The sequence below is a fragment of the Notamacropus eugenii genome, chromosome 6 (genome assembly GCF_028372415.1).
Source record: "Notamacropus eugenii isolate mMacEug1 chromosome 6, mMacEug1.pri_v2, whole genome shotgun sequence".
Classification (NCBI taxonomy): domain Eukaryota; kingdom Metazoa; phylum Chordata; class Mammalia; order Diprotodontia; family Macropodidae; genus Notamacropus; species Notamacropus eugenii.
In genome coordinates, this window is record NC_092877.1 from 195,740,738 (window position 1) to 195,767,278 (window position 26,541).

At 39.0% G+C, this 26,541-nt stretch overlaps 1 protein-coding gene and 1 long non-coding RNA gene across 3 annotated transcripts in view; both read right to left on the bottom strand.

The window, feature by feature from the left end:
- LOC140512549 (uncharacterized) overlaps nucleotides 1-26,541 on the bottom strand; it is a 327,182-nt gene that overhangs the window by 172,172 nt on the left and 128,469 nt on the right. The gene's annotated exons all lie outside the window — the stretch shown is intronic.
- LOC140512547 (uncharacterized) lies at nucleotides 839-25,539 on the bottom strand. Of its 2 annotated transcripts, none has more exons than XR_011969806.1 (5): nucleotides 24,176-25,539; nucleotides 10,808-10,972; nucleotides 4,015-4,365; nucleotides 3,557-3,905; nucleotides 839-1,096 (listed from the first exon to the last, which is right to left on the bottom strand). It is a non-coding gene; the product is annotated as an uncharacterized lncRNA (long non-coding RNA). The 2 variants fall into 2 exon arrangements; XR_011969805.1 differs by having other exon boundaries at nucleotides 24,741-25,538.

Consider the following 26,541-nt stretch of genomic DNA (forward strand, 5'->3'; position numbering starts at 1 on the left):
AATTGTAGCTTTTAGTAATGAGATGTCCCAATGCACTCTGCACGTGTCAGATGACATCTGGAGCATTGGGTTCCATTCTAAGTTCTCCTTTTTTGAAAGGCCCTAATTAAGTTAGACAGCACCTAAAGAAGTGGAACCCGGATTGTAAATGGTAGTGATTCCATCATATGAAAGAATGTCAGTTGAACTGGAGATATTTAACTTGTAGAAGACAAAGCTGGAACACAATGTCTTTAAACAATTAAAACTGTGTCACATGGGAAAGGATTTAGATTGTTCCCTATGGCTCCAGAGGGTAGAAGCAAAATAAGTGGGTAGAAGTCTCAGGGACAAATTTGGACTTGAAATCCGAAAAAAAATAATTGTTAGAACTCTTCAAATGTGAAATGGTCTGCCTTGTGTAAAGTAGTGATTTTCCAAAGGCCACCTGACGTCCCATAGACTGTATCACAGTGGGGACTCTTTTAGGCATAGGTTTGACTACATAAAAACTGGGTTGTTTCTGAACATGTTGCTTCCACAATTAGAATTCTAAGTCCTTGAGAATAAGTTCTATTTTTTGTCTTTCTTTGTATCACGAGAACTTAGCATATATAAAATGTGCTTGTTCAATTAACTTTTCTAAAATCTCTAACCAATGAAAGGGCACCAGACTTCGGGTTAGAAGAAACATTTGCTGACTTCAGGCAGTTTCTTCTCTGGGCCCCACTTTCCTCATCTCTAAAAGTGGCAAATTGAAATATTTCTCTACAGATCAGTTTCTAGTTTTTAAGCTATGATTCCCCCCCCTCCCCCTGAAGCAGGAGCCTTCCCTCTCCCTTTTGTTCCCCTTACCCTCCTTCCTCCTTTCTCTTCTTTTCCCACCCAAACCATCACTTTCTAAATTATGTCGTACTCATCTGAAGGTAAGTGACCTTCTATGAGCTTTTAACTTTCAGATAGCCAAGCAACAGGCAAAGAACTATGAGCAAACAAAATATAATCAAGTTAAATATTAGATAAGGAACGACGGAAGTTACTTACCTGTAGCAGTAATGAGAAAAGCTTCTTGCAGAACATGGGATTTTAGCTGGGTCTCAGAGAAAGACTGGGAAGCCTGGAAATAGAATGGAAGAGAGAGAATTACAATTGCATTGGAGCTTTCACAAAGTAACCAAGCTGTTTGTTCCAAGATACCTAAGTATACCTTGCAAAAAAGTATTTGTTTAAAGGACTGATATTGAGCCACCTAAACCTATTGAATTCCTAATGACTTAGCTCCAGATGGAAATGTGTTTAAGCAGGACACAGTTTTGGTAAAATTAGGCAACAAATGAAGTGGATTGTGTGAAAATTGTACTTTATTCTGATCCTCTCCTTCTAATCAATATAGTTAGTAAATTTATACGTAACCACTATAAAGGGACAATACCAGGAAATGAGATTGCAAAGAGGAGCCTGAAAGTCATGTACAAGCTGTCTTAAAGGTCAAAGGAGCATGATTTTCAAATTGTATCATACATTAACGAAAATTTATATCTCCCTAACATGTGCTAGATCAGGGGAAACCATCTAGGTGGTGATGTCAAGGTTTTGATCCTGGAAATGTGAATTCCAGACCACATCCAGCCCCTGCAATTTCAGATCAGCAGAATATCCAAAGGGTGCTGATGACTTTCAGATGATGTGGATATGTCAATGAACTGTCTCCAAACTCTCATAGATAGTTGGTCTGTTTCCACAAAAAGAAAACTCTTGCTTCTTCCTCACCACAAGTAATCTTCCCTCTGAATCAGGTCCATGCTGGCCAACTCTACCCATACTTACATGAGTGATATTCTCTGCCTCTCCCCTTCCCTATCCTTCACTCCACACCACCTGCCTTCTTTCCACTCCATCCGTTTCCATGAGATCTGTCTATCACTCTTCACTATTTGTCGCTACCTTTACACGATTTTTTGCCCCCATACTCTGTTTAATTAAAATGTTATTGTCACCTCTTTTCTCCCTGCCAACTTATGGTGTTTTCTGGCAAGTACCCGAAACACTGGACATGCTTGTCCCTATTTCGTAATTTCATAAATTATCAATTCATAGATATTCAGCCCCACAAGCCTCCAGTGTTCTTTCCAGCATTGGTCCTTCTCTGATCACTTTCAGATGCCTAAAAAGCTAATGATGTATACACATTCCTTCCGTAACTTTCAAAACCTATTCTCTGGAAAGAATATGTTTCCATCAAATATAAAGGACTAATATTTAAAAGTCTTTATCTTTTAGGAGGTAATAGGGGTGAGGAGTTTTTTCTAATTTAATAGACTGACAAAGCATTTATCTATCGAAATAGAATTCTAGGTAGAATTTGAGTCCTGCATTTTTTGAGGTGGGGGAGGTATTTGGGGGCTTCCAAATGACACCAGAGTAAAATGATGGTGTTCAGAATGGAAGAAAGTTGGTTTCCTTGGAGTTCCTTTTGCTAGAAGTTATTTAATGTTACACGTCATGGCACTCCTGGGCTTAGAATGGAGAATTAATGGGAATGCTGAAGGTGAAGGAGCAGGTTTTGTTCAAGATAAGATTTTTCCAACAAAGGGTCCAAAATGGTTACCTTAAGAAGTAACAAGGTCTCCATCATGAAGAATGTTGTAGCAGATTTTGGATGAACACCAAATATATAAAGACTCGTGAATAAAATAAGGGTGGGACCGACTACATGAACTCTGAAGTTCCTTCTAATTCTAATCATTGTATTTTCAGATTCTATATATATTTCCCACTCCAAGGTATAAGAATATAATAGGTTTGTAATTTTCCTAGCTAAAGTTTGTAGGCTTTAAGCTGTAAAATAGAAGCATATAGTTCATAATCACACAAAACCTCTGAAAGCCTGCATCCTATCAAAAAAAAGCCCGGTCATATGTACTGAAATTTTTTTTCAAAGTGTTGAGAATGTACTTTATTGTTAAAGAAGTATGTTTTTTTTACACTGCCTTAACTGTGCTCCTCATAGACCACCCCATAAAAGAAAGCTCTTGATGCGGGTGGTGAATCTTACCCAAATTGAGTAGAATTGTACTCGTATATTGTTAGAGCTAGTAAAGGGTCCAATTCCCTCAATGGAGGAACAGGGAGGGAAAGCAATTTGCTCAGTGACTGCACCATGAGGTATGTCTTCTGCCTCCCAGCTCAATTATTCTCAGTGTAGACATCACATTTCTCCCTCTAGGACTGGGATGTGACTAGTTACTCAGTCACATGCGTACTCTTTATAAGTGGGTTTTTTTTGTTGTTGTTGTTCAATTTTTTTTCAGTTGTGCCTGATTCTTCATGACCCTGTTTAGAGTTTTCTTGGCCAAGATGTGGGAATGATGTGCCATTTCCTTCCCCAGTTCATTGTACACATGAGGAAACTGAGGCAAACAGGGTGAAGTGGCTTACCCAGGGTCGCACAATAATTATCTAAGGCCACATTTGAACTCAGAAAGATGAGTTCTGGACTTCAGACCAAGCACTCTATCCACTGTGCTACCTAGTTGCCTGAAAGGAGGTGGTATAACTTAAGTAAAATTTCCCTTACCTGAACTGCTAACTTCAGGATTATCAATGGTTCAGCTTTGCCAGGAATAGCATTCAAAGACTAAATCTTCTGGCAGTGATCCACTCAGTCGCTCTCCCATATATAACCCCAGGAGCACTTGTACATCATCATCTAAAGTGAAGTTCTAAAAACATAATTAATTTGAATTTTTATTTAATTTCCATGATACCATGCATGCAGTACAAATCAGACAAAGTGGTAAATCCAGAGCCCTCTGGTCTTGCATTCAAAGAAGTCTGCCAATAATAATGTTTCATGTGTATGTGTGTAGGGACTTGTAACTTTCAAAGCACTTTCTTTATTTTCTCAATCAATCTTTCCATCAAGCCTGTGGGGAAAAAAATGTAGAAGAGTCATTACTATGATGATTCAGCAGGTGAGGCATCCAAGCCTTCAGAAAGCTTAAATTTGAAATAATATAGATTTAGATGACCTACTTTTGGTGTTTTTCACTGAAGAAGGAAACTCAAATACTTCTCCATGGGCTGGTGTGGAACCAGCATCGTCAAATGAGTTTCCCAGAAATCTTTTCTTTCTTCTGAAACCCACTGTGAGGGAAGCAACAGAGTCTTCACTGCTGTTTTCATCACAGCTTAAGCTCCTGGTCACTAAACCAGTAGGAGTCAAAGGCCACTCATAGTTACTGTCTTCACACAGTGCTCCATTCTGCTGGCACCTGGATATACTCCAGTACCTGTGACTTTCATTGAATCTTGCAGCAGCCATACATTTGGCAGCAGTCTGATCACATGAGCACAGAAGCTTCTCACATAGACTCTGTCCTCTACCTAAAGAACCAAAAGCAAAAGAATGTACAATTCAAAATGTTATGCCCTTGTCACCAAGAATAATTCATGGGTATATAGTGAAACTTTACATTTTACCAAGGTTTTCCTTATAATAGCCTTGAGACACAGGTAGTTTGATATTATCACCCCATTTTAAAGATGAGGAAATTGAGACTCAGAGAGGGACATGACTTGCCTCTTCTTACAAAACAACTGGCAGTATCTGGATTCAGACTCGGATCTTCTCAGATTTGAAGTTGAGCACTCTTTCTACTTCATTATCTCTTACGGAAAAATTTGTTAATAAGAATGCCTCTTCTAGAGCAATTTTGTATTATATAATGTGTTGAAATGGAATCCCCTGCTAGATTATAAACCACCTGAGGAGTTGGAAGGGACTTTGGAGATAGTCCTGTCTAGCCTCTACCTAAATCAAAGCTAGCACCTATAGCAACTATGGTGACCAGATAGACTCTGCTTGAACATTCCCAGCCCATTTAAGCATGACCCTCATATTTAGGAAACTTTTATGCTTTTCCCACATATTCTTCCTTATAAATTGTACTTGTTAGTCCTAGTTTTGCCTTCTAGGGTCAAGTAAAACAAACCTTTGATTTCTCTTCTGAATGATAGCCCTTAATAGATTTGAAGATCCCTGTGTCTTCCTCTAATCTGGTCTTCTTTACTGCAGTCTAAACATCTCCAATTCCTTTAGCCAGTCATATAGTAGGGATTTCAGGTCCCTTACCATCCTTGTCACATTTCTCTGGACATACCCCAACTCAACTGAGCTCTTTGTGTTATGTGATGCAGAGAAGTAGACACAATACACCAGCTGTGTTATGACTGGTGTGGAGGAAGACAGAAAGACCACCTCCCTTACTCAGCATATTGGTCTTTCATAATTTATATCTGCCCTAGAATCAGGTATAGTAATTTTTACACAACAGGCACTGAATAAATTGTTAAGTAATTGAATTTATTGAATTTCAAGGTCTGATAGCAATGACACTTGCTCTGTTAGAACATAGTCATGTCTCAAGGCTTCCCTATATATTACATGGAGATTCACAGAGTTGTTACTAGGCTCAGATGAGAAAAGTAAGTGCAAAGGCACTTTGTAATTATAAAGTCTCCCCCCTACACCATGATGTACATTCCCCTCCTCCACTTCCCAGCTCTGCGTTTATGTGTTGTCTTCACACATTAGAATGTAAGGTCCTTGAAGGCAGCCGCCTTCTCTTTTATTGTATTTGTATGACTACAGCTTGGCACAGTACCTGGCGCATATTGAGTGATTGGTAAATGCTATCTCTCTCTCATCGATCCACCTATCTATCATTTATGTATGTATGCATGTATGTATGTATCATTTATTTCTGTCTATCTGATTGTCCTCTCTTTAAAGATTTACAAGAATGGAAACTATTATTATTTATCATACTATTATTATTTCACTTGGTAGCCGAACCTGCCTTTGATCTCTCAGATCTTTGACCTGATCCTGATTATCAGTATTCATAAAACAACCATTCCAGCCTTCTTTCTCTCTTACATATAGCCCTTGATTTAGCCCTATTTCTTCACTGATCATTCCATTGTACTTTTTCGACTCTGCATCTTCTTCACTTGCAAATCATGCTATTGCAGTGCCGCAAAATCTTTGCATTTGTAAATCCTGTCCATTTTTCAAAAGTCATCTCAAATCCCATCTCATCCATGAAGATTTTCCCCTATGAAACTTTTTAAGTCTGATCCTTACTTTTCACCTTTTGCTACCTGGCTTCTAGCCTTGTCGTTTAATTAAAACTGAGATAATTTTTTATACCAGGTTCAACTCCAATTTTACTTCTTCCATGAAGACATGCCTGATGATCTGAGCTGATCTCTCCTTTCCTTGATCATGTCAATACAATTCTACAAGGCTTCAGTAAGTGCCTACTCTGCTGGAAACCCTGTTTTTGCCACTCATTTGACCCTTAGTATAGGATGCTTGGTATTCTTAATTCTTCTTATTTGTGTATGTATGCTCCTTGATGAAAGGACTCATTCTATTTTTTTCTTTTTATGCTCAGAGTTGAGCACTGTGTAAAGTGCATGACAGGTACTGAACGAATGTTTATTGGTTGATTATCTCTTCTGCTAGATAACCAATGACTTAGGGCCAGTGGCTGTGACTTCTTGGAAGAATAGTCTCCAAGTTGGAAGGCATCACAGAGGTAGCCTACACCCTTCTATCCCTGAGCAGTCTATCTATCCTATTGCCTCTATAGATTCCTCAGTAAGTGGTCATCCAATTTTGACTTAAATGCTTCCATTGACAGGGAATTTATTATGTCCCAAGAAGGTGACTCATTCCACTTAAATTTCTAGTAAATTTTCCCTCAGATTTCTCCTCAATCTTCCTCTTTGCAATTTTCTTCAATTGTTTTTAGTTCTACCTTATTAGGTCAAGCAAAACCAGTATAAGCCTTCAATATTACAATCCTTCGTGTATTTGGTAATAGCTCTCATGGTCCACTGAAGCCTCCTCTGCTCCATTTTAGACGTTCCTACTTCCTTCAGCTGTCTTCATCTAATATCACCTCCTCTCATCGTATAATTGTTCGTAAGCCTCAGAGTGCCTCAAATACATAACAGATGTTCAGTGAATATTCTTTGGTTGATACACTGAGAAATGGTGCTTCCAGTAGGAGCTAATGCCATTGAAAATAACAATTGCATGGAATTAGGGAAGTTTAGAGTCATCTTCTCTTGTTTCTAAGTGAAGCATAAATATCATCACCATAAGATGATGGTGAGCATCCACCCTCCATTTGAAGATCAAAATTCAGAGCAAAATAAGCAGAATCGGGGGTAATAACATATACAATGATTACCATAACCTAGATAAGGTAGTCAGGCTCAGATCAGTCACAGTAATCAGTCTTTGGAGAGTACATAATGAAACACATCTGACAGGAAACTAAGGGACTATGGAGGCAGAATATACGTCTATTATTGGACCACTGTTTGGTCAATGGAAATAAATTAATTTTGATATATATAGAGGACTGGGGTGGGTGGGGAAAAATTATGTAAAAAACAAAGGCATCGGAAAAACTTTTAAAATTCAGTATAGTTAACATATGAATTATTTAGAGTTTTGTTAGAGCTCTTGTATTTGCTTTTCCCATATTAATTTTTCTTATGTTTATCTTATTGCATAATTACTTTATAAAATACTTGATGTTTATTTCATCTGTATTTATACATACATTTATACATACAAACACAAATATATTTACACATTTTTGTATATTTATTTTTTCTTTTGTTTATTTCCTATTTCTAACCAGATTATTCAACTGTTTGGAGGGAAGGGCCATGTGAACATGTAGCTTGTACTCAATGATTCCCAGCTAGCTTGACCTGAGCAACAGCCTCCGTGGGATCACTTGCATTGTATTTTGTGATTCTCACATATCACTTTGAATTTTAGACTCCTCTATAACTCACAGTCAAATTTCTTCCCTCGTTCCAATCACCAATGATGTGAAAAGCAACACCTCCAACAAAGCAAAACGTTTCTTGTTCAAAAGTATCAAGTGTCCAGGCACAAATTTGTTTTCTCTTTAAAAACAAACTCCTATGGCTCCTCCTTTATGGAAAAAAGCAATGTATAAATAATTCCCTCTTGTAAACCAGGCATATCAAAATAGAAACCCTAAAACTATATTCTATGAATCCCTGGGGTAGGTGAAACAGCCAAGTAATTCTCTGTGGGAAGAAAGTTAGAATGGTCGCCAAAAAAACCAAACCAAAACAAACCAAAACGAAAAACTGTCATCATTTTCTTCTGTACTGCTCTCTGTTCCAGGAGTGCACAATCTGTGTAATAACTAGATGCAGATATTGATTGAATATCTATTGGTGTCCCCACAATTGTTGAATACTTTTAAACAGAATGTGATGCAACCAACAACGTGATTGTGCGGTTAGTTCAGCAGAGTTTAAGTAGGATAATGTGTCCATTTGTACTCAAACTGACATTTCTGACAGCCAGTATTGCCAAGCACTATGCTATGTGACAAGGGTACAAAGTAAGGTAAAAAATAGCCCCTTCTATCAAAAAACTTACATTCTAATGAGAGCAATGTCAGAAAACAGGTGCACACAAGTTACATATGGAACAAAAAACACTTAATCTTAATGGAGAAACCGCTAACAGCTGGAGTGCCCAGGAAAGGCCTCTTGCAGAAGCATGTATTGGATATGAGACATGAAAGAAGTCATGGAAACTCAAAGTTGGAGGTGAGGAGGGTGAGCATTCTTATCATGGAAAGTAGTACGTGCCAAGGTAGGTGGAATGCCAAATGTGAGAAGCAGCCAGTAGATGTGTGTGGCTGGATTTAGAGCATGCCAAAGGGAGAAAAGTGTATTAATGTTGGGAAGGTAGGTTGGGGACAGGTAGTGAAGACTTTCAGTTTCAGATCGCCGTGGAATGACACATTTGAAATGTCCCGAGTAGGCAGCTGGTGAGCTGCCTCACCAAGCAAGAGAGAGATTTCTGCACAGAGGTGATGATCAAAACCCATGGAGGCTGATGAGGTTGCCAGTGTGGCAATATACAATGAAAGGGCAGAAAACCCAGGAGAGGACCTTGAGCTATGCAAGCCATGTAGGCATAAGATTTGTGAATGTTACTGTACCCAACAGAGTTGAACAAAATGAGCATTATATAAGACAATAACCCTAGTTCTGATGCAGTTGGAGACATTTGGGCACCTAATTCAAGAATCAAAAGTGAAAGTGAACTCCTAGATGAATTGGTGGCCCTTTCTAGACCTTTAAAATCTCACTAAATAGACAGTCACGTTCATGTCTCTGAAGCATGATTTCTTCATCCGTAAAAGGAAGAGGTTGGCTTAAAAAACTTCTGGACTAGACAAGCTCTAAGGCCCAGGTTAGTGTAGGGCCTGGTACTTAGTAGACAATCAATGTGAAATGAACTCCATTTAATTAAAGATTCTTCCAGCTCTAAGAGTTTATGATTGTGTGCAGAGAGTAGCAGCTCTGAAGTCAGGAGTATCTATTTTCAAATACGGCCTTAGACTTTCACTAGCTATGTGATTTTGAACCAATTTTTTCAGTTAACCATGGAGATACTTAACCCTGTTTGCTTCAGTTTCTTCATCTTAAAATGATCTAGAAAAGGAAATGACAAACTGTTTCAGTGTCTTTGTCAAGAAAACCCTAAATATGATCAAGAAGCATCAGACATGACTGAAAACGACTAAACAAAAACATTGTCTTCCCAATAAGTTCAAAATAAGGTTGTTTTGTTCTCTTTGTTTGGCCTTTTTTATCCAGCAGAGAAGAGGAGGAGTCTGACATCGACAAGGAGGCAACATAGAAACACTAAAGACTTGTGATAAAAGGAAAGGCAAAAACATAGTCATTGTTCTCCAAGTGCTCACATTCAAATGGGAGACATAAGCAGTATATTGCTATGTACATACAAGTCATATGTAGTCTAAATGGAAGATAATCTTGAAAACAAAGAACCAGGACAGAGGAGGGGCAGACATAATTTGGGGAAGGGACAAAAAGGACTTGGATATGCTGGATTTGAACACTTCTCACATTATTTTCTTCACATACTTTGCAACTATCTAGTTCTATATAAACAGAGATCGTTTAGAACACGAATATTCCTTTGCCCACATTTGTAAATAAGTCTAGGGGGTATCCTAGTACTTCATGATGGGCTTTGCTGATAAGACAAGCTTAGGATTATTCATAGCAGAGGATTTTAACAAGGAATATATAAATCCCCAAGACAGCTATGAATAGATTTCAGGGGGCCTGTGGACTTGGATAGGATATATATACATATTATATATATATACACATATATATAGTATGTATACAATATGCATATATATACACATACACATCACATATATATACATACATACATATATACATACATACATATATATAATTCAATATAATTGGCTTTCCTTGTAGCACTTTGTAATTTATTTCATGTATTCAAAAACATTATTCTGAGAAGGGGTCCATAGGTGTCACCAGACGGCCACAGAGCCCATCTCTCTCTCTTTCTCTCTCTCTCTCTCTCTCTCTCTCTCTCTCTCTCTCTCTCTCTCTCTCTCTCTCTCTCTCTCTCTCTCTCCCTCTCTCTCTCTCTCTCTCTCTCTCTCTCTCTCTCTCTCTCTCTCTCTCTCTCTCTCTCTTTCTCTTTCTCGCATGCACACACACACACACATATACACACACATACACACACAAAGCTATGGAGCTCGATTCTACAAGTATTCGTGATCCTCGCTATCTTCATGAGTCAGGGCTTCATTGTAATGAACCTATGCCAGTTGACCTTGTGCCACTACTGTGTGCTTACACGACATCCATATCACACAGCTATAATCCCCAATACCTATTCACAGGATCAATTGGGTCTCCCCTTCCTCCTTGACCACAGTAACAGTCATAAGGTTCAGATTCCTCTGGGCACTGAGCAGTCAGACCGAAGAGCATTTCTCCAATCTGGGGCATCTCCTGCTTGACTTCTCCACTGTCTCCCAGTTGCACAAAGGTGAATCTGTCACAATCCAATTTACAGAAGAAAGAAAAAGAAAATCAAATATTCATCTTTCAGGACATCACAGGATCTGAGTTTTAACCGAGTGAAATTCTTGGCAGTCCATAAAAGAACACTATAGGAATACTTTTGGAAGGCAATAGGATTTTTAGTCCAAAAACCTGGGTTCTAGCCTTTTTCCTGATATTGTGTGACCTGGGGAAAATAACATTATTTCTCTGTCCATCAGCCTTCTTTTCTGTCAGATGGAGACCAGCGGAACATGCTCACTTTACAGATGAAGAAGTGGATGCTCAGAGGGATTAAATTGCTCAGGTTCAACACTGCTAGTCAATTTCTCAGATGAGACTGTAACCCCAGGCTTCTTAACTCCAATTCTAGTGTTCTATCCATTATACTATTCTGCTTCTCCTATGTAATCAGGCAATACTCTGTCAACAAACATTTGTTAGGTACCCTCTTTTTGTCAGGGATTGTGTTAAGTACTGGAGATACAAGAGAGCAGAAAGACAACCTCTGCCTTCAAGGAGAATATGTGCTTTTACTAATTTTTCTTTATTTTTCACATTCTATTTTGTAAAGTGTGTTCCAAATTGTTTCCCTCCTTTTCTTTTCCTAGACCACCCATGGAGAAAGCAATCAATACAATATCAATTATACATATTAAGTCATGTAAAGCATATTTCCATATTAGCCATGTTTCAAAAAAGATAAAAGGAAGAAATGTAAAGGAAATTTTAAAATCCCTTAAATCTGCACTCAGACTCCACCAGATCTCTCTTTGGCGGTGAATAGGATTTTTATCATAAGTCTTCTGGAATTTCCTTGGGTTATTGTATTGATCAGAGTAGCTACATCTTTCAGAGTTCATAATACTGCTTTTACTCTGTATAATGTTTGAGGTATTTACAGTCTAATGTAGATAACATTGGTCTTATCTATTCACACATCTTAAGTATTTCGGAGTTACTTTTTATTTCTCCTGTTGTTGCAAGGTATAAATAGTTCTCCAGGTTCTGCTCACTTCACTCTGCATTATATCTGGTCAGGTTTCTCTAAAAATATCTCTTTTGTCATTGGTCGGGATGAAATTACATAATTCCCATCAAAGTACTTCGAAGAGACACGCACAACCTTTAATAAATAAAAGATACAATCCTTATCCCCTTACAGTTCATGAAAATTTCTGGGGATGATGAAGTAATTATCTATGAACAACTCTGATTTCTCCACCTCACTTATCACATTCTATCTCGCACTAAGGTCATTACAGACGTGTCTTATCCCTCTGCTTTAAGAAGCTCTATGTAATCAAGGACTATCTATTTTTTCACCTTTGCATGACCATCAGCTTGCACATAGTGACAGCTAACTGTCTGTTCAATACACCTACCATAAGTGTGAATGTGAATATCACCAAATAAATTTCCTAGGTCTGTCCCTTTACCTATCTTTGTAAATCCCCTGATCTGAACTGCTCACATTACTACCTTCCCTCGTCCTCCTGTAAAACTATTTGATGTAGTGACAATTCGATATGTTGGGCTGTCTCTCCATTTATATTTTTCTTTTTTCTTTTATTTATTTATTTAACTTTTAACATTCATTTTCACAAAATTTTGGGTTCCAAGTTTTCTCCTCTTTTGTCTCCTCCCCCACCCCAAAACACCGAGCCTTCTAATTGCCCCTATCACCAATCTGCTCTCTCTTCTATCATCCCTCTTTGCCCTTGTCTCCATCTTCTCTTTTGTCCTGTAGGGGCCAGGTAACTTTCTATACTCCTTTACCTGTATTTCTTATTTCCTAGTGGCAAGAAAGGTACTCGACAGTTGTTCATAAAACTTTGAGTTCCAACTTCTCTTCCTCCCTCCCTCCCCACCCCTTCCCTTTGGAGGGCAAGCAATTCAATATAGGCCATATCTGTGTAGTTTTGCAAATGACTTCCGTAATAGTTGTGTTGTGTAAGACTAACTATATTTCCCTCCATCCTATCCTGACCCGCATTGCTTCTATTCTCTCTTTTGATCCTGTCCCTCCCCATGAGTGTCGACCTCAAATTGCTCCCTCCTCCCCGTGCCCTCCCTTCCATCATCCCCCTCACCCTGCTTATCCCCTTATCCCCCACTTTCCTGTATTGTAAGATAGGTTTTCATACCAAAATGAGTGTGCATTTTATTCCTTCCTTTAATGGAGTGTGATGAGAGTAAACTTCATGTTTTTCTCTCACCTCCCCTCTTTATCCCTCCACTAATAAGTCTTTTGCTTACCACCTTTGTGAATGATAATTTGCCCCATTCCATTTCTCCCTTTTGCCTCCCAATATGTTTCTCTCTCACTGCTTGATTTCATTTTTTAAAGATATGATCCCATCCCCTTCAATTCACTTTGTGCACTCTGTCTCTATGGGTGTGTGCGTATGCGTGTGTGTAATCCCACCCAGTACCCAGATACTGAATAGTTTCAAGAGTTACAAATATTGTCTTTAAATGTAGAAATGTAAACATTTCAACTTTAATAAGTCTCTTATGACTTCTCTTGGCTGTTCATATTTTCATGCTTCTCTTCATTCTTGTGTTTGAAAATCAAATTTTCTTTTCAGCTCTGGTCTTTTCATCAAGAATGCTTGAAAGTCCTCTATTTCATTGAAAGACTAGTTTTTCCCCTGAAGTATTACTCACTTTTGCTGGGTAGGTGATTCTTGGTTTTAATCCTAGTTCCTTTGACTTCTGGAATATCCTATTCCACGCCCTTTGATCCCTTAATGTAGAAGCTGCCTAGGTCTTGTGTTATCCTGATTGTATTTCCACAATACTTGAATTGTTTCTTTCTAGCTGCTTGAAATATTTTCTCCTTGACCTGGGAACTCTGGAATTTGGCCACAATGTTCCTAGGCGTTTCTCTTTTTGGATTTCTTTCAGGCAGTGTTCTGTGGATTCCTTGAATATTTATTTTGCCCTCTGGTTCTAGAATCTCAGGGCAGTTTTCCTTGATAATTTCATGAAAGATGATGTCTTGGCTCTTTTTTTGATCATGGCTTTCAGGTAGTCCCATAATTTTTGAATTGTCTCTCCTGGATCTATTTTCCAGGTGAGTTGTTTTTGCAATGAGATATTTCACATTATCTTCCATTTTTTCATTCTTTTGGTTTTGTTTTGTGATTTCTTGGTTTCTCAAAAAGCCATTGGCCTCCCTCTGTTCCATTCTAATTTTGAAAGAACTATTTTCTTCAGTGAGCTTTTGAACCTCCTTTTCCATTTGGCTAATTCTGCTTTTGAAAGCATTCTTCTCCTCATTGGCTTTTTGAACCTCTTTTGCCAATTGACTTAGCCTATTTTTCAAGGTGTTATTTTTTTCAGCATTTTTTTGGGTCTTCTTTAGCAGGGTGCTGACCTGCTGTTCATGCTTTACCTGCATGTCTCTCATTTCTCTTCCCAGCTTTTCCTCCACCTCTCTAACTTGATTTTCAAAAATGATTGAGCTCTTTTTGAGCTCTTCCATGGCCTGAGCCCATTTAGTGGGCTTAGATACAGAAGCCTTGACTTCTGTGTCTTTTCCTGATGATAAGCATTGTTCTTCCTCATCAGAAAGGAAGGGAGGAGAAACCTGTTCACCAAGAAAGTAACCTTCTTTAGTCTTATTTCTTTTCCCTTTTCTGGGCATTTTCCCAGACAGTGACTGGAATTCTGAGTGTCCTCTCCACACCCCCCTCGCCTCCAGATCCTCCCAGCCAGTGCTTGGGGTCTGAGATTCAAATGCTGCTTCCCAGCCTTAGGGCTTTGGGTGGGGGCAGGGCAGCTAGTCAGTGTGAGATTAAGTTCAGGTGCTCAGGTGGGGGCAAGGCTACCTCACGGGCTCAGTTCCCTCAGGGGGTTTATGCAGAGACCTTAAACAATGGATCCAGGCTCCTGCCTGCTTGGGGAGCCTGGGTCTGCTCCTGCCTCTGCTGCTTCATCCCTAGGGGGCCTGAGTTATGGGGGCACCCCACACCCCTCTCGACCTGCCAAAGAGACCCTCTCACCAACCCCTGTCATCTGTGGGTGGAGGGACCTGCGTGGCCACTCGAGAATCTGTCCCTGAAGCCTGCTCGGATCCGCTCCTTTCGGCACTGAGCCATGGCAGGGCTGGGCTCTGCTCTGTGCCCGCAGTGGGACAGACCTTTTGCGAGAGTTTTGCAGGGCTCTCTGGAACAGAAATCTCATCCGCTCCGCTGTTCTGTGGCTTCTGCTGCTCCAGAATTCGCTGGGGCTTCTTTTTTACAGATACTCTATGGGTTGTGGTTTTGGACCTAGCGTATGTGCGTCTGTCTACCTTGCCATCTTGGCTCCGCCTCCCCCCCCCACCCGTATGTCTATTTAAGCCAGGTTAAATCACACTATGTAGTCTGTGTCCCAATCTACACTTATATCAAGGCTAAATTGAGTTAAAATGACAAGAGCAGCCTTGAAAGAAAAGTTACATGATGTTAACATGCTTCTGGAAAGAGTTGTATAGAAGTTCTGATTGTATGTACAGCAGTCATAAATTTCCAATTCATCTAGGATAAGACTAAGGATGGTGTCTTGTCTAAACACAGTGTCCCCCAAATTGTTACTTCCAGGGATCAGAGAAGGCTCCCAAATGGGTTACCAACAGGATATGTTACTCCACTCCTCCCATCTTAACCAAAGCCAGGCTACCCTTACTTTCAAGCCCTGGAAGGATTTCCAGTTTTTAAGGAAATAGGAAATAGGTCTCTTTCCTCAAAATATTATGGAATGTTGGAGGGATGTATGGAAAATCTAACTAATGTAAAAATCAGTCAAATAAGTAAGCATATATGAAGCACACTGGCTATGTACCAGAAACTGTACTAATGCCTGAATATGCATAGAAAGGCCAAAACATGATGCCTGTTCTCAAGGAAATTACACTCTGACACAGAAGATATCAATTAAAAACTATTTTAAAAATACATGAAAAGGGAAAATGTGATTAGGTTGAAAAAACAGTTGTAGATTCAAAGACATATACATACTCTTAAGGATCAATTTGTAATTCAGTTTTCAATTCCTCCATTGAATAAGAATCAATTTCATAAATATATGTAAAACATCTACTCTAATAGGAGTGTGAAGTAAGGAAAGATGACCAAGGATGCAGCAATTATCCCAAGTAACTGTTATTCCACTTTTTAAATGTTCTCTTTGATATACAAATGTGTGTTTTGGTAGTGGTGGTGGTGGTTTTGTTAGTGTATGGTGTCTTCTTGGCCCCACTTAGGATTTTCTTGGCAAAGATGCTAGAGTGCTTTACTTTGTTCTTCTGCAGCTCATTTTCAGATGAGGAACTGAGGCTACTGGGGTTACACTTGACCATTGTCACACAAGTATGTGTGTGAGGCTTAATTTGAACTGACAAAGATGAATCTTTCTGATTTCAGGCCCAGGACTCTATCCACCGATGCACTTAGCACCTCATGCAAAAGTATACTCATTCCATGTTGAAATAGAAGAGGAATATCCAATGTTTAGCACTGAACTACAAGTTACCATGAAAAAAAGGTGAAAATGGGAGCTTTATTTCTAACAATTTTGGTCTCTGGAATTTGTTGATTAAATAAGGGTATGTATTAAAAGACAACTAGGAAGCACAGTGGATAGTGTGCTGTTCCTGAAATGTGATAAGAATAAGCTTGACTTTTTGAGTCCCCCCTTCTCCCCCCTTTTACCTTCCATTGAAAAAGGTTTTTTCTTTTTTAAAATTAATTTTATTTATTTTCAGTGTTCTATAATCACTACGATACAAGTTAGATTATTATTTTTCCCCACCTCCCTCTTAGCTCTCTTTCTCCTCCACAAGATTACATATAATCTTAAATAGGTTATACGTATACATTCCTATTTTCCTACATTTTATGTATAGTTATACTGAGTAAAATTAAAATGAATAGGGGAAATCATGTAACAAACCAAAACCCAATTCACACACACACACACACACACACACACACACACACACACACACCTAAAAATAATCTGCTACATTGTGCAATTGAATTCCATAGATCTTTCTTTGAATGTGGAAGGCATTTTGCCTTAGAAGACAGTTGGGATTTTTTTTTTTAAGTTCTTGCATTGCTGTGATTTTCCAAGTATACTGGAAAAAACCTCTTGCACACAATGGTCGTTGCTGTGCAGAAAGTTCTCCTCGTTCTTCTCCTTTCGCTGAGCATCAGATCATACAAGTCTTTCCAGACTTCTCTGATGTGTTCCTGTTCATCATTTCTTACAGCACAATAGTATTCCATTACATTCTTGTACTATAACTTTTCAGCCATTCCTCAATTGATGGTCATCCCCTTGTTTTCCACTGTTTGGCCACCAAAAAGGCTGCTGCTATAAATACTTTGGTATGTGTGGGACCCTTTCCTATTTTTTTTGATGTCTTGGGGATACAGTCCTAGAAGCGATATTGCTAGATCAAAGGGTATGCATATTTTTGTAGCCCTTTGGGTGTAGTTCCAAATTGCTCTCCAGAATGGTTGGATCAGCTCACAGTTCCACCAGCAAAGTATTGTGTTCCACCTCTCTCGTATCCCCACCAACATTTATCATCTTCTTGTTCTGTCATGTTTGCCAATCTGATAGGGGTGATGTGGTACCTCAGAGTTGTTTTGATTTGCATCTCCCTAATCAAAACTGATTTAGAGCATTTTTTCTTATGAGTATAGAAAGCTTTGAAGTATTCCTCTGAAAACTGCTTGTTCATAACCTTTCATCATTTATGAATTGGGAAATGACTTGTATCCTTGTGCATTTGACTCAATTCTCTATATATTTTAGAAATGAGGTCTTTATGACACACTAGTTGCAAAAATACTTTCCAGTTTCCCTGCCTATCTTGTTTCCATTGGATTTGGCTGTGCAAAAACTTTTCAGTTTAATGTAAGCAGAATTCATCTGCCACTTCATAGTGCTTTCTATCTCTTCTTTAGTCACACATTCTTCCCTTCTCCATAAATCTGATAAATACATTAATCCATGCTCCACGAATTTGTCCATGGTATTAATGTTTATACTTAGATCGTGCACCCGTTTGGATTTTATTCTTCTGTACGATTTCAGTCTTTGGTCCATGCCTAGTTTCTGCCACACTTATATCCAGTTTTCCCAGCATTTTTTGTAGAACAGTGAGTTCTTATCCAGGAAGAGGGGGTCCTTGGGTTTATCAAACAGTAGATTGCTATATTCATTGTCTACTGTGTCTTCAGTCTCTAGCTATTCCACTTGTCTTACCTTATATTTCCTACCCAGTAACAAGCAGTTTTGATAATTGCTGCTTTATGATACAATTTCAGATCTGGTAGTGCTAGGCCACCTTCCCTAACATTTCTTTTCATTAGTCCCCTTGATATTCTGGACATTTTGTTGTTCCAAATGAATTGTGATATAATTTTATCCAGATATAAAAATACTTATCTGATAGATTAATTTCTATGGCACAAAATAAGTAAATTAATATAGGTAGATTTGTCATTTTTATTATATTCCCTTGGCCTACCCACGAGCAACTGATATTTTTCCCCTTACTTAGATCTGACTTTATTTGTGTGAAAACTGTCTTGTACTTTTGTTCATATGGTCCCTGCGTTTGTTGGCAAATACACTCCCAAATATCTTATAGTGTCTACCCTGGCTTTAAATGGGATTTCTCTTTCTGTCTCTTGCTGTTGGGCTTTGTTACTTATATTACATATATATATATACAAATAAGGAAGATTTGTGTGGGTTTATTTTGTAACCTGCAACTTTGCCAAGGTTGTTCATTTTTTCAATTAGTTTTTTACTTGAATCTCCGGAATTTTCCTAGTATATCATCATATCATCTGCAAAGAGTGATAACTTAGTTTCTTCTTTGCCTATTCTAATTCCTTGAAATTCTTTATCTTGTCTAATTGCTATACTTAACATTTCTTTTTTTATTTTAATTTCCTGATTCCTTTTTTTTTAATTTAAATTAATTAATTTATTTAAGTTTTTGACATTCATTATCACAAAGTTTTGGGTTCCAAATTTTCTCCCCATTTCTCCCCTCCTCCCACCCCCAAACGCCAAGCATTCTAACTGCCCCTATCTCCAGTCTGCCCTCCCTTTTAACATTCCTTCCTTCCCTTATCCGCATCTTCTCTTTTGTCCTATAGGGCAAGATAAACTTGTATACCCCATTACCTATATTTCTTATTTCCTAGTTGCAAGAACAATACTCAGCAGTTGTTCCTATAACTTTTGAGTTCCAACTTCTCTTCATCCCTCCCTCCCCACCCATTCCCTTTGGGAAGAGAAGCAATTCAATATCAGCCATATCTATGTAGTTTTGCAAATGACTTCCATAACAGTCGAGTTGTGTAAGACTAACTATATTTCCCTCCATCCTATCCTGCCCCCATTGCTTCTGTTCTCTCTTTTGATCCTATCCCTCCCCAAGAGCGCTCCCTCACCCCACTCGTCTCCCTTCCATTATCCCCTCCACTCTGCTTATCCCTTTCTCCCCCACTATTCTGTATTGTAAGATAGGATTTCATACCAAAGTAAGTGTGCATTTTATTCCTTCCTTTAGTCGAATGTGATGAGGGTAAGCTTCATGTTTTTTCTCTAACCTCCCCCTTTTCCCCTCCACTGAAAAGTGTTTTACTTGCCTCTTTTAGGAGAGATAATTTGCCCCATTCCATTTCTCCCTTTCTCCTCCCAATATATTTCTCTCTCACTGCTTAATTTCATTATTTTAAGATATGATCCCCATCCTGTTCAATTCACCTTGTGCTCTGCGTGTGTGTGTGTGTGTGTGTGTGTGTAATCCCACCAACTACCCAGATGCTGAAAAAAGTTTCAAGAATTACAAATATTGTCTTTCCCTGTAGGAATGTAAATAGTTCTACTTTAGTAAGTCCCTTATGACTTCTCTTTGCTGTTTACCGTTTCATGCTTCCCTTCATTCTTGTGTTTGAAAGTCAAATTTTCTTTTCAGTTCTGGTCTTTTCATCAAGAATGCTGGAAAGTCCTCGATATCATTGAAAGACCATTTTTTTTCCCCTGAAGTATTATACTCAGTTTTGCTGGGTAGGTGATCCTTGGTTATAGTCCTAGTTCCTTTGACTACTGGAATAACATGTTCCACGCCTTTAGATCCCTTAAGGTAGAAGCTGTTATATCTTGTGTTATCCTGATTGTATTTCCACAGTACTTGAATTGTTTCTTTGTAGCTGCTTGCAATATTTTTTCCAGCTGCTAATATAAACTTCTTGATAATACTCTAAGTCAAACCATATGATTGTCCTCTGTATTGCCTTGAAACCTAAAATAGCAGTTTAACACCTTAACAAAAGTTAAGTTGCTCCACAATCTAGTTCTCGTGTAGCGCTCCAAGTTAACTTCATACTTTTCCCCTTGATATTTTCTTATGTCTCTGTTATGCTGGACTAGTAACTTTCTCTGATCTCATTATGTACAGTGCTACCTCAGTGTATTTCTCTTGGCCATTCTCCCATCATACTACACATCTTCTCTTCTTTCAGAACCAAAGTCAGGCACTAAGTCCTCCATAAAGCCTTTTCTGATTCTCACTGTTCCCCACGCAAAGGTATTATTGTCAAATTTCGTAGAACGTTGACTGGATTTCTCCCTTTTTCTTTAAAACAGTCTGCACTGCATCATGCAATAATGATTAGGAAGCATTGAAAAGAGGGGTCCTGGGCTTATTATCAGGAAATACCTGCATTTGAAACGTATTTCTCACTCTGACTAGTTGTGTGACCGTGGTAAAAAATCTGTAATATTCATGAACGTCCTTTTTCTTACCTGGGAAATGGAGATTGTAACTGTAGTAAATTGCTGTGAGGCTCAAATGAGATAATACTCATCCAATCTTAACCTGTTATATCAATCAACAAGCAGTTATTAAAAGCCAATATCCCAGTTAAGAAATATATGGCAGCTATTTATGTCGATCAGCGTATGTCATAGTCACTGTTCCCCACAATTACCCTGCCCCCACACACCATTTCACGTTTCCTGGGACTAGAATTGGTGTGAATGTCTGCATTCATGTCTGCATCTTCAGTACTTAGCATGCTGTCTGGTACTTAGTCATTTTTAAATAATTTACTCTAATTCAGTCAACATGTATTGATCCTGAAGCTGTTGCTTGAAGACAATCATGTTAATGAGCAGAGACTTTTACGGACATTCTAAAGAGCACTTCTGAGTATTCTCAAGAGCGTCAGAGCTTACTGACACTGAATCTTTATCAGGTCTGATTCTACTTCAAAACTTTCCTTTTCCTTGGTGCAGACGTAATACTACATCCCTGCTTACCAAGACTGAGATTGTTGTCTAGTTCAGAAATGGAATGCTGAGAGGAACAGAAGGAGAAACAGAATTTTCTGAGGTGGCTCAGAAGGATTTGGAAGACAGAGGCAAAAAGCAGTAATGGATGTTTGTGCACAAGTGAGATAAAGCTTATCTTAAATGAAATTGACTAATCTCTCAGAGGTGAAAGATAGAGGGAAAATAAAGAGTAGGGGAAGAAACATTGTGTATGTATTATAATCCAGGAGAGGGAACGATTAAAGTGGTTGGGAAATGGAGACGGAGCTAGATGGTACTCACCCTGGCCACCAAGTGGTGCCACTAGCCTGGGAGAGCTTAGTTGTGGATTGTCTTTGGGGTGGTAGAGAAGTGAGGGGGACAAGATGGAGGGGAGTGGGAGACCTTATACAATTGTGGGCTTTCAAAGGGATGGGAAATTCACAAATTAAGTAGTAGCACATAGAAACAAATAGCAAATGGCAGAATTCAGCTCAGAGGTTCAAAATTTAGCATTCTCCCAGGAATTCCTTTATAGCAGTTATTGTTTAGTTTGGCTGCTAATATGACCCTAGTCTACTTGAAATTTCTGCCTGTGTGTTGCTTGCCTGTGTGTTGCTTACCTCTGCTTGGCTTTACCTATCTCATTAATTTAATGTTGTGCTTACTCCTCATTTGGATTTTCAATTTTGTGGCTGTTTCTTTTTGGGGTTTTTTGTAATATTTCGTTAGAGTTCTTCTTATGAGTAATAATATTAAGGGTCACAGAAAACAAAATTATGCACTAGTAGTTTTCCATTTACTATCCTATGGCTGATTCCGAGTTTTCTACAGTTTTGCCAGCACTTCTTTTATTCTTCATTTGCTCGTGTTCTCTGTTAGAGGCAATTAAAAAAAAAATAGAACCTCATCAACATCCTGTTCCACAAGGATTTCATCTTTCACACTTTCTTACAAACATGATTTTTCTATCACTTTGTCACAAAATTTCGTTGTCCTCACAAAATGTAAATATGCTTAAAATGAACACTGTATTTAATTTGTTTTGCAATTCGGAAACCTGGTCATTTTTAAAATTTGCCTTTCATTAAACAAACCTACACTTTCCCATAATGATGGGGAAATCACTTCACTGTATCTGATATAAACAGAACATAGATAATGAAATTAGAATCTTAAACTTCACTTTACACTAATCCCAACTTGAGTCTCTAGAACATAAAATTAATATTGCCTTTGATGCCACTTCTTGCAGTTTCAAAAAATGTCGTTCCACATAAACTGGAGGATATTCACAAAATGTAACTGTATTCGTTAATTTCAAAGCAGAATATAAATATTAGACCACACAACCAAGTTGAATGTTAGCCAAACGCATCTAAAAGAAATCATCCTTTGATAGGTTCATAACACCTCTGAGGACTTCAGATAAGTGTGAATGTATTTTCTAGTTAGAAATTTTAAGCAACCTTTTCAAATATTCCCCTACTTATGGCATTTTATTTTCCCCTTACTGATGAATGTTCAAAGTCATTTTTAAATGAACACTTTTTAAAATACGAACTGTGATGAATAAAAAGATTATTTTCAGTAGTCTGTTATGTAATAAATATGGTTTATTTTCTTGGTGGACCATTAATTTGTCCTTTTTATCCCATGTGCATAGGACTTCATGTGGTACTGTGAAAAGCTCACTTTTTCTGGAGAAGGGAGACTTGGGTCCACCTCTTTTCTTTATCGTTCACTACATCTGGGGCATTAGGCAGATCACTTCACTATCTTGGGCTTCATTTTTGGGTCCTAATTTTCTCATCTGGGAATAAGGAAGGTGTAGGATAACATGACATCTCTTTCCCTTCATGCCTCTACATCCCAGCGTATGTAAGGTATTTTGAAACTTTAGAGAGTTAGATAAACATCAGTTATTCATATGATCATATTTCTAATGTGCAGCATACTTCATGTATGCCTGAAGTATGGCCAGAGATCCAAGTTCACAAGTACATCAAAGTCGTCAATTATTAGCAAAACAGCATTCCTATATGATATTTGACTATACTGACATATGTTATACTCAGCATTCTTATGAAAGAACAAAATATGATTTTTAACATTAAGAATATTTCAAAACCAACAAGAATAAATTCTCCACATAGAAAGTTAGGAAAACATACTACTAGTATACTTTGACTTAAAAATTACTTTTACATGGGTGAATAATTAAAATTGTTGCCTTAACATTAGAGTCAAAAACAGTGTTCACAAAACAGTACAAAAACCAAGACTACAGGAAAACTCTCAGGCTTTGAAACCTACCTGGTTCTCAGTGTCCCTGTATTCCACTTACTTGAGCAAGAAAATGAAGGAAGCAACCAGACAAGCTTTCTTTTGTTTTAGAAATACAAAGTACTTGGTCATTTTTGTGGTATCTCTACAAGTAGTTTGTTTTCTTCTTCTTTAAAAATGAATATTAATATTCTTTACCTACATAGCATCCTTATTATGGTCTGCATGAACAGCACAAGGTATTTCATTATGAACACTTATTTCACATCTCATTCAAAAACTTTACCCACAAGTATACCATAAAGTAATTGACCTTTAAGGATAAACTTACTCATCAATAAATCTTTATATCTGCCTTTTTAACCTTCCTATAAGATGAGTCAAAATGAAAACGTGTGATTACTAAACAGCAAAAATAAGTATTCACCTTTTCAAAGCAATGTTAATTAAGGAAAATGCACGTCACCAAGAATAGATGGCAATAACGATGAAATTAAGTTCCTCTACATAAGATTCCAAAGGAACTTTCCTTTTCACTACAAAATGCCACAAAAACATTACAGAAATTTCACCTTACTTGTTTTCTCTTTGCTGCAAGGTATTCCCTCTACACAAATATCATAGAAATTCCTCAGCAGTTTACAGAGTGGTCTATGGGAGAGTCAGGATAGTGTTTAGACTAAATCAACGTTCAGCCAAACAAACCAAAGACACATATCTTGGTAAAGGAGATATTTCTGTAGCTCTGAGACCATTCGCTAGCTCATTTCTCAAAGTGTTATAATTCCAAGCCCCGCCCCCCCCAAACAACAAAAAAAAGCGAGTGAAAATCAGATGCGTGAACTACATTTCAAAATACCTTAAGGAATGATAGTGATTAATAGCCTTGGGGCAGGGGGAAAGGAAACAGCTGCAAGCAGAGGTGAAGGACAGACTTTGAAGATGGGGTTTGGAAAGGAGGTTGGGCAGGGAGTGGTGGAGGGATGCTTCTTAGGGGTTGTTGGGGAAACTTGGAGACAGGTAGTTTGGTGGGAGGGGGGTGTTGTGCAAAGGTGGCAGGCAGTGAGGAAAGGTCAGGTCTGGGAGAGGAAGGAGGAGTCAAGGGGTGGAGGGAGGAGGTAGACAGCCGCTGTTCTGTTTACCTGAAGCACTCACTTCTCCAGGACCTGGAGAGAAATCATTCCCTGCATCTGGCTTCATTCCAGATGGGACCAGAGCAGAACTGGACTGCGCAAAACTTCATCCAGTCCCCTTTCCGCACCTGGCTTCTCCATCACGGGCTTCCGCCCCCCCTTGAGGAGCCCCAGTTCCCCACTCAGCCACCAAGAAAACCGCTACAGTTCTCAGCTGCGTGAGAGACATTCCGGTCCCGGCGTGGCAGCTCCCCAGTCTCGGCTCCCCACGAGCCCCTACAGCTTTGGGGCGCACCTGTGGGGAGGGTTAGAGGATCCTTCGCGGAAGTTGGGAGAGCCCCCGGGACAGGCACGCTGAGAGAGGCTCAGCGTGGTTCCGGAGCACCCCGCCCTTCCTAGGCGGGAGCTCCACCAGCTGGACTGACACCTGTGCCCACAGACCCGAGTCTCCGCGGGTTCTGTCCCCAGCTGCGAGGAGCACTCCCATCTCCATGGACTGCCCCTCTACCTGCTGCGCGCAGGTCCTCCTGCAGCGACCCAGTAGCCACTTTTTCCACGGGCGCCTGCCTCCACCAACCTTTCACGCCCTCTAGCCATCACGCACATTGGTGTTCCCTCTCCCATTCCATCCTTCTCCCCAATGCCTATGCACGCACACACGCACACACGCACACACACACGCACACACACACGCACACACCGTGCCCTAGTTTTCTCTTTCTATGACCTGGCCTTTGCAGCTTCTGTTCTGTCCCTTAGCTGCTGAAGAGCCAATCCTTGGTTGAAGCCATTATCCCCCATAGTCCTTCACTCAGGGCAAGTTGCCCCACAGCTATGCATAGTCTCTTTTCCCCTTCAGGTCCTGGTCCTGGGTAGTAGTGGCACACTACATTTTATTGTACTATGCAATTTTACCGTTTGTGTGGGTCGTACATTCTTCTGGTGGACTCTTTTAGAATGTGGAGCTAAACCTATTCCCAAGAACATTTCTCAAGCAGCTTGTAGGTTCCTTATTCAGTTTTCTTAATATTAGGAACAGCATCCTGACCCCAGGAGTCAGCCCACCCATTTGCAGGAGCCTCCAGGCATCTCTGGCTCTGGTACACTGCCAGTGAGTTACGTTTAGCCGAAGACAGGACGTGTCTTCAGTTTCAGTCAAAATTCATTCCTCTTAATTGGATCATGTTTGCAAACTACTTTATTACTACCTTTGAGTAGTGCTAAAGTCCCCATTAGCTTTTTATTTTAGGTCTAGGCCTCAGATGACTAGCCAGCTCTAGAGAACTAAACAGAGAAAACTTTTCTCTCAAAATCTTAATACTGAATTTTACAATTAATTTTGAGTAAATCATTGGGGAATCATGGCCGTTAGCTACATTCTCAAATCCTAGAAAACAGTGTTCCTCTAAAAGAATCTTTTTGAAAGGGTGGGTCAGAAAGCGAGAGGAAATCAAAATAATAATTAAAAAAAAGTGCCCTGGACGAATCAGATACAAAGAGCCGTTAAATATTGGACTACCTTGAATGAAGTTTCAGGGACTTTACAAACGGATTTCACTTGCTCTCAATGGATTTCCAAAGACAGGTACCACTGAATGGGTCAATATCAAGGACAGCAAGAACATGTTTTTCTGTCTGTGTCCGAAGTAGGATAAAAGTAATTATGATTTGTCAGGTTAAGCAAATATGTATTCCTAATAATCATGATGATGATATGGTAACAACATATCAATCTAGACCATCAATTTAAGAAAATTCGTTCTTCCTGTTAACAATGGTTTAAATCCAAGACTCATAAGAAGCATTGCTT